Source organism: Lepidochelys kempii, chromosome 12 (assembly GCF_965140285.1).
Source record: "Lepidochelys kempii isolate rLepKem1 chromosome 12, rLepKem1.hap1, whole genome shotgun sequence".
NCBI classification, from domain to species: Eukaryota; Metazoa; Chordata; order Testudines; family Cheloniidae; genus Lepidochelys; species Lepidochelys kempii.
This window is the reverse complement of record NC_136391.1, coordinates 22,227,022-22,235,828: the sequence shown is the minus strand read 5'-3', so window position 1 is coordinate 22,235,828 and position 8,807 is coordinate 22,227,022. Positions and strand designations below refer to the sequence as shown.

The following is an 8,807-nucleotide window of genomic DNA, read 5'->3' as shown; positions in this document are numbered from 1 at the left end:
TATCAGTGCATTTGATTTGTCCACTGCATGTCCCAAAAGGGCAGAAACCATGGATTTAAAGGCAAAAAGCAAGCAGTAGAAAAGCAAACAGCTTTTTATCAGGCAGAACAAACCACACACCCAAGTTTCATTCTTAAATGTGAACAACCAAACAACTGTAGAACCAAGGGTGTGTGTGTGTGTGTGTGTGTGTGAGAGAGAGAATGATGTTTAATTTTTATTTAAAAAAACCCTCATCCTGGCATCACTGTCGTGTTTCGTCTCTGATGCTAATATATGTCTAGGGATAGAAAATGAAACACAGGGCATTCTGGAGATAATTCCAGTGCTACCCATTGATCCTGCAATGTGGATGGACTGATTACACGCTGCAAGATCTTTCTCACTTACTAGCTTTTCTTTACTTCAAGTGTCAGACTCACTTCAAACCTCAGCCAGTGGGGAGCCTACCAACTGAGCTTCCCAATCAGAGTAGTGGTGACAGGACTTGAACCTCTTTTGAATTCAGTACAGCATAACCAGCCTTTGTGGCTCTGAACTTCTAGTTTAATCTTTTGCCCTATTTTATATGAAATATTCTCTACTAATATTAAATATTATTTTTGAGTTTGCATAATTAAGAAACCTTACCATTTCAACTCCAATATTTTACACTAAACTTTTTAAGTTAAAAATATTCCCCTCGATGATGTATTATGCTGTGTAATACTGTGCAAATGAAAGCAATGATGATCTCAGCTGAGTGAAAAATTTACAACAAATAATTTATTCGATGCATTTAGTCTCTGTTGTGTCTTTGCTCTCCACACAACATTAGGAACATGGGGAAACGACACAGACACAGTTACATTCAAAACAACTATGTTTACTAATTATATATAAACATACAAGGCCCAATTTTATACACACACACACACACACACACACACACCGAGTTCAGGTTTCAGATTAGCATCTGTGTTAGTCTGCATCCACAAAAAGAACAGGAGTATTTGTGGCATATTAGAGACTAACAAATTTATTTGAGCATAAGCTTTTGTGGGCTACAGCCCACTTAATCAGATGCATAGAATGGAACATATAGCAAGAATATATACATACATACAGAGAACATGAAAAAGTGGAAGTTGCTATACAAACTGTAAGAGGCTAATTAAGATGAGCTGTTATCAGCAGGAGAAAAAAACTTTTGTAGTGATAATCAAGATGGTCCATTTCAGACAGTTGACAAGAAGGTGTGAGGATACTTAACATGGGGAAATAGATTCAATTTGTGTAATGACCCAGCCACTCCCAGTCTCTATTCAAGCCCAAGTTAATGGTATCTAGTTTGCAAATTAATTCTAGTTCAGCAGTTTCTCCTTGGAGTCTGTTCTTGAAGCATTCACAGAAAATGTTCATTATGTGCCTAGCTGTGGTGAGCAGCATTACTGGAATATTTTGCTGTAGTATACATTATTTTTAGCCAATATCACTGTTTTAACAAAACTCTTAAAATGATGAAATTAGGGGGAAAAAATCTAGCCAGGTGAAAAACACCCTGCCTGCATCATATTGATTTAAACTGAATGAAAACCAAGTCTACTGTGCTTAGCAATATCATTGGAGACTACAGATATTTTAATTCCAGCTCTTGTAGGCAGGAAAAAAAGATGTAAAGGCTTTGCCAGGGATTCCTATAGTGCAATAGCTGTGTTATTATTATTAAATATCCTCCTTTCACAGTTTCCTGGGTTTCCTAAATGTAACAATAATTTTAATAATTACAAAACTGAGAATACTTTTTTCTATAACTGACTGTGTTCCCTGTTTTCCTCCAAGCTAAAGCTCTGCTTTCATGTAATACATAAAAGAGCAACATTGCTCCGATGAACTAAGACACATGAAATATCTAATTAACATTAAAATATTGTCTCTTGTCATTAGCTTCATTTGCACTTTAAGTATCAGCTCTTGAGAGAGAGGTTCAAAAGCAGTGACCTGGCCCTTGCACAAAAACAGTAAAGAAAGAAAGAAAGAACCGTATATGTAAAATTGTACAAACAAACAAACCTGGTTTCATTTGTACAGTTTTCCTCAAATTATAGATTTAAAACAAGACTTTCTTTAAAGAAGGGAATATTCCTGTTTTTCATTGGCTTTTAATTTCATAAATTCTACCTCCACTGAACCATAAGAGAATAATAATTTTTGGTGCTTAGAGTGGCAGGTGGTCAAGGTGACTGTGAGATAATACCCATCTCTTCATTTTTCTCCACTCCACATCAAGATAGACTGGGAGATTGACCCGTTAAGTCGATGGCAGAGTGCTCTCCGGTTGATTCCACTACTCCAGCTCCCCAAGAAGAGTAAGGTAAGTCGACCACAGAGCGTCTCCCATCGACACAGCACAGTGAAGACACCACGGTAAGTCAACCTAAGCTACATAATTCACGTAGCTGGAGTAGCATCACTTAGTCAACTTACCCCGGTAGTGTAGACAAGGCCACACTGTACAGCAGTTGGCTGGGATAGCAGCAGCTGATTTCTCCCCATTAGATTTCAGCCACAAAGAGAACATTTCTTTCTGGTTGGAAAGGAAGAAATTGCAGACCGCACTCAAGGTCGGTCCCTGACAGGCTGGCGAGGATGTTCCAGGAGCAATGCAGCTAATATGCTACCTCTGGGGACCGAATAGGAGTTAGTAAAACACTTGGTCTCCACTAGACTAGGAAGCAAGGCATTCCAGTACTGCAAAGGCTGTAGCACTAGCCTATATTCAACATGTACGAAAGATACAGGATTATGCAGTGCTGAGAGCAGCATTGACCTGTTTCTGCTGGATAACAAAAATCAAATCCTCAATTAATAAAAATTAAACCTTCATTAGAATTTGGACAATGTCGAGTTTCCACCAAGCTCACACGTTACAATGTTTCTGCTGTTAGGTGCATGCCCAGTTCACCTTCGTCTTTCATGATGATTGAATTTATCTAGTTGCCTCAGATGGGTGCTACAAACACGGTACTGCAGTGATCACCATCAAGCCTAGTCCCCTGCTGAAGAAAGAAACTGAGATTGGCTTCAAGGAGGGGAACCTGGTCCCAGGAACTGGGGAAAATCAGAACTCATGGGTGAAAACTGCACGGTTGGATTGTACTTGCTTGGTAAATAAGCCACCTTGTTGAGTCTAATTGATTTATTAAAACATATCATCTTTCGTGATCATCCGGATGGGAGCAGGAAGGCAAAGGAAGATCATTATTTTCATTTTAAACTGACCAGTTTGTTAATCAGGTTTTGACTATTAATGTTGCTGTGGAGGTTTGTGCCAAATGAGAGCAGCATTTTTTGTATCTGGCACTAAAGTATGCCAGCTCCCTTTTCGGTGCTGCTTCATTGCAACATCAGAGCACAGTCTTCACAAAGCAGCATGGAAAATGGAGTGGACACTTTCCAGCATAAAAACTTGAGGTCATATTGAGCTGCAACTTTCTGATTTGGATTTTCCATCTCCCCCAAATTCTGGGATGTTTGGATCCAGCATTTTGGTTTGGCTCCTAGAGGAAGAGTCTATCAGACTCAGCACTTTGACCTCTGAAATTTTGTGAGTGTCAGATGCAAGGCTTCAGTTCTCACCCATCCCCAGTAACAATTCCTCTAACTAACTAACTCACTCTAAGGGCACTATGAACAAGGAGAGAATGGCAGGGAGGTAGTGAACATAGAGTGGGTTAGAAAGTTTGTTTGCTGGCTTCCTCTTCCTTGACCCCCCAAGCATTCAACAAGATACCATTTTCATGCAAAGAGAGTCTACTCCCATGCTACAGTAAAATACAGACTTTTAGAAACAACTTTTTTGTCTTTGTGCTCAGATTGTTTTATGGAATCTCTTTTAATCACTCTTAAAATGTATTCCTTCTTGGTTTGATTGGAAATCCAGGAGTTTAGAATGAGATATGATATACAGTCCCCATTCACTTGGCCAGCAGAGTTCACATATGTTCATTTCTAGTCAGGGAAATCTGTTACTCTGGGTGAAGGGACTTCATTACCCTGAGGGGAGGGGATCCTGCTGTGAGCTAGCCAAGGAATGGCAAAGACACTTGTTTTCCTTCCAGGGCTAGAGGAAAGATGTTTGTTATACTGAAGGAGGCAAGGAAGAGCAGGGAAAAATACACACATCATTCAGAAATGTGTTCTGAATTGCACCTTAAAATTACCATGTAATTGCAAACTTGACCTCTGACAACTTACCTTGCAAATCTATTCATTTCCAAACCAGTTATGATTTGTTGGAACTGAAATGTTTTGGTGCAGGGTATCTGTGTTCGAGCCAAACACAGATCAAAGTCACTACCCAAGAATAAAATGCCAAACAACGGCCTTTACTGAATCAAAGGCACAAATGGAAATTTTTTAAAAACCCTCAAATATTTTTAAGATAATTATTCATTTTATAGCAGTCAAGTTTAGAACATGTTAAAAACCAATTGCAGGGAGAAAAAAAAAACATATTCTACGTTTAGTTAGCACCAAGAATTTGACTTTGACCTACAGTACCAAAGCAAAGAAATTCACAGTTAAGACTACGTATCTAGTCAATACTGGGTGTTTGACTCACACTGTTCTTACAGGGGTCTGAACGAAGTCTTAAGTACCATATGTGCCAGGGAAGAAAAAATTAACAGCAAAAATAAAATAAAAAATCTGCCTTATTAATAAGAGAATTTACACTTTGCACAATCTACTACAGGGTAATGGCTCCATCTGATTATTGATCTTCAGTTTCCCTGGTAGTCCTGAAATTGTTCTTTTGAACTACTATAGCATGAGACAAAGGTTGTTTTTTTCTCTCCTTTGTTGAAATATTTTGAGTTTGTGGCTCATTGAGCAAAGCATCATAAATTAATGCTAATGACATGCTTAAGAGCAAGTCTATTTGATTTAAAAAAAAAAGATACACATACTTTTAAATATTTAAAATAAGGAATTTCATGGGGAAAAACATGCATTTAAATTAAATAACTATTACTTTTTCTAAAGTGCAAAACTCACATCATGTAAACATGGCATATCTGTGTGTGCAATTATATAATCGGCATACACTGTTATGAAAATTAAACAAGCAACTGCATGCCCATTTTGCACATGCTGTTATGCACATTAATGGCCTGAAAATATGGCTCAATCATTTTTGAGACACAGAAGAAAACACACCTGAGATTGGAAAATGAGTGCCTAAAGGTACGCTCCTAAATGCATCGTTAGGCTCCTAAATGCATGCTCCAATTTTCAAAAATGCTGCGCGTACAGCAGCAACCACTGAAGTCAATTAGGAGTTAAATTAGTGTAAATGTAGCTTTACTTTTTACACTTTTATGGTTGTATATAATCAAATATTTTTAGTGTAAAGGGGGCAGTAAATCACACCAGGGAGAGACAAAGTTAATCCTTTAGTCGATTTTAAAGGGACACTACTAAGTTACAAAAAAAAAATTAAAATATATCATTTATTAAATAAAATCCTTACAATGCCCTAGTAATTAAAGCTGAAATAATTTTAAAAGCTGAACTAATTTTTCAAATTCCCTCTGCTGCAACAGTGAAAACAGGTTGGTCTTTTTATAGTTCATTTTATTTTCTGGTTCATACCACTGCTATTAGCACTATGACCTTTGGCAGGGGCATCATTTGGTGTGGGGAAAGGTATCCCCCCAACAGCATTTTCATAGGCCTATATAATCTACATTTTTCTCCCTGCTCCCATATAAATATAACCACATATTATGATTATATTCTCTGATATGATGCTGACACATCTTTGCCTCCTCCAGAATTTTTCTGAAATGATGTGCCGGAACACTGGGTCAGGTCTTTGATCTCTTAGCTTCGTCAATGTTATTTGAGAGTGCTCATTGCCTCACAGAATTAGGCCTTTCCTTTGGGGATCTCAAAGCACATTACAAAAGCTGGCAATATTATCATCACCCTTCCATAGACAGAGTAAGTGAAACACAAAGATGTTAAGTGACTTGCCCAATGTCACACAGCAAGTCAGGCCTCCCAACCTGCAGGCATCTGCTCTGCCTATTAGACCACAATGAATGCACTCACACAAGGCTATAGCCTTTGGGTAACAAAAAAGACTGGGGAATGTTTAATTAAAAAACCTCTGATTTACTTTCTACTTATTAAGATTTCATATTCTAATCAGAAGTCAAAGTGCAGGTACAAAATTTGAAAAAAATTGAAAGACAATATAATGGACCTACCATGGCAGATGTAAGGCCAAACCTTACCCAACACCCACCCTTACCCAACACCCACCCCTACTCAACATCCTTCCTCACATCCAGTAAAAGCTTAGGAAAACAGATGATCCCTGCAGCATGCCATGAAAGGTCATAACACCAAGACTTTGGCAGAAAAAAGGGGGAATACTTTTCAGGACCTCTCTCTTAGAACACCCAGCAATCATAGATTCATGGATTAAAAGGCCAGAAAGGACCACTGTGATAATTTAGACTGACCTCCTGTATGACACAGGCCACAGGATTTTCCTGAATTTATTCCTGTTTGAAGTCCAGTAGCTGTGGTTGAACTTTTAGAGAAACATCCGGGCTTAATTTCAAAATGTCAGTGATAGAGAATCTACCACCATAATTGGTAAGTTATTCCAATGGTTAATTACTCTCATTATTATAAATATATGCTTTATTTGTAGTCTGAATTTGTCTAGCTTCAATTTTCAGCCATTGGATTTTGTTATACCTTTCTCTGATAGATTGAAGAATCACCTGTTATCAAATTTCTGTTTCCCATGTAGGTACTTACAGACTGTGATCAAATTACCCCTTAACCATCTCTTTGATAGAGCTCCTTGAGTCTCTCACTATAAGGCATGACTTCCTAATCTTTTAATCATTCCTGTGGCTCATCTCTGAACCCTCTCGAAATTATCAACATCTTTCTTCAAGTGTGGACTGAAGAACTGGACATAGTATTCCAGCAGCAGCCGCGCCAGTGCCAAATACAGAGATAATAGAAACTCCCTACTTCTACTTGATAGTCCACTATTTTTTACATCCAAGGCTAGCATCAGGCCTGTTAGCCACAGCATTTTGCAAATGGATACTCATATTCAGCTGATTATCTACCATGAGCAACCCCCAGATCTTTTTCAGAGTCACTGCTTCCCAGAATAGATTTCCCCCATCTATAAAGATGTCCTACATTCTTTATTGTTAGATGCATTATTTTACATTTGGCCATATCAAGACACATACCTTTCTTTTTGTGCCGTGTACCAAGTGATCCAGATTGCTCTGTATCAGTGACTTGTGTTCATTGCTGTTTACAACTTCCCCAGTATATATGTTATCTGCAAACTTTATCACTAATCATTTTATGTTTCCTTCCAGATCATTGAATTAAATGTTAAATAGCATAAAATCAAGAATGGAGCCCTGCTGGATCCCACTAAAAATATACCCACTTGATGGTGATTACCCGTTTGTGATTACATTTTCAGACCCATCAGTTAGCCAATTTTTCATCAATTTAATGTGTGCCATATTGATTTTGGATTGTTCTAGTTTCTTCATCAAATGTTGTGCAGTACCAAGTCAAATGTATTACAGAAGTATATTACAGCAACACTATTATCTTTATCAACCAAACCTGTAATGTCATAAAAATTATATAAAATAAGTTCAATTCCCTATAGCTCTTAGAGTGTAGTCCTGTGTAGACAGCTTCCAAAATCTCAGATGGAGATAGCGCCATGTAAAAAAAATGGCTGCAACCTTCTTGTCTAATACATATGATAAAAAGCACTCAAAAAACCTACCTGCCCACTCACCCAGTAGTATCTGGATCCAATACAATTCCTAAATTGCAATCCTGCACAACCAACAGCTAACAAACTAATACTTCATAAATGACACCCAGAGAAGCAGATTTCCAAAATGTTTCTCTAGAACTGCATTTTTCCTATCAAATAAACATCCTAAATGGATTATTTACCACAATTTGTATCCTCTAGGAGAATAAACCAAATTTCACTCAACTAACTAAAATATTTGATCAACAGAAACTTCCTTTAATGTATGGCTTTCAATCCTTTACATCTCATTGAAAATTAAAAAGGCAAGGTTTGGTTCATGTCATTATAACCACATAGAGATCTGTCCTTCCTGATCCACAGGAAAATTATCAGCACTATGGCATTCATTAGACTTTTCATATAAAATGTCATTTTTCAGGAATGTACAGTAGTTATCTTTTAGTGAATGCAAACAAAGTTATGAAGTCTACAAATTAAAGATGAATATCCTGTTCTCTGACTAATGCAATGTACAGTATTCTATACTTCCATATCAAAATTTCATCTATTTTATTATACAGTAATTACACCAGATAGGATTTCTGTCTCAGCAGATGATAAATGTCTTACTGCCAAACAATATGGCACCTCATGTGGTCCTTGCCATTGCACAAAGAGCAAAAGGAAATGTGCTCCCCACAACTTTGAATATGGGAAGGGGTGAGGAGGGGCTTTGTCTGGCCAAGTGGAACAAAAGGGGGTCATGGCTCCTTTAAAGGTCCTCGCTCCATTGGGTTAAGAGGAGAGGGCACAGGAGCATCACCTGAGCCAGGGGTTGACAGGAAGTGGTTCAGCTAGGCCATAAATCCATAGGCACCCGAGGAAGGGAAGGTATTTATATTCTGTTCCCACTGTATAGAGTCTCCTTTCACCCAGCAGAAGGCATGGTGCGGAGCCGCCAAGCTGCCATGGGTTGACAACACCTACGTGCATGAATCAA

At 38.0% G+C, this 8,807-nt stretch overlaps 1 long non-coding RNA gene across 1 annotated transcript in view; it reads left to right on the top strand.

Annotated features, from left to right (window-relative positions):
- Positions 1 to 2,277: 2,277 nt before the first annotated feature.
- LOC144929176 (uncharacterized) overlaps positions 2,278 to 8,807 on the top strand; it is an 82,259-nt gene continuing 75,729 nt past the window's right edge. The window contains exons 1-2 of the long non-coding RNA XR_013634505.1: positions 2,278 to 2,353; positions 2,977 to 3,146. This is a non-coding gene — a long non-coding RNA (uncharacterized LOC144929176). The remainder of the gene's footprint in view (positions 2,354 to 2,976; positions 3,147 to 8,807) is intronic.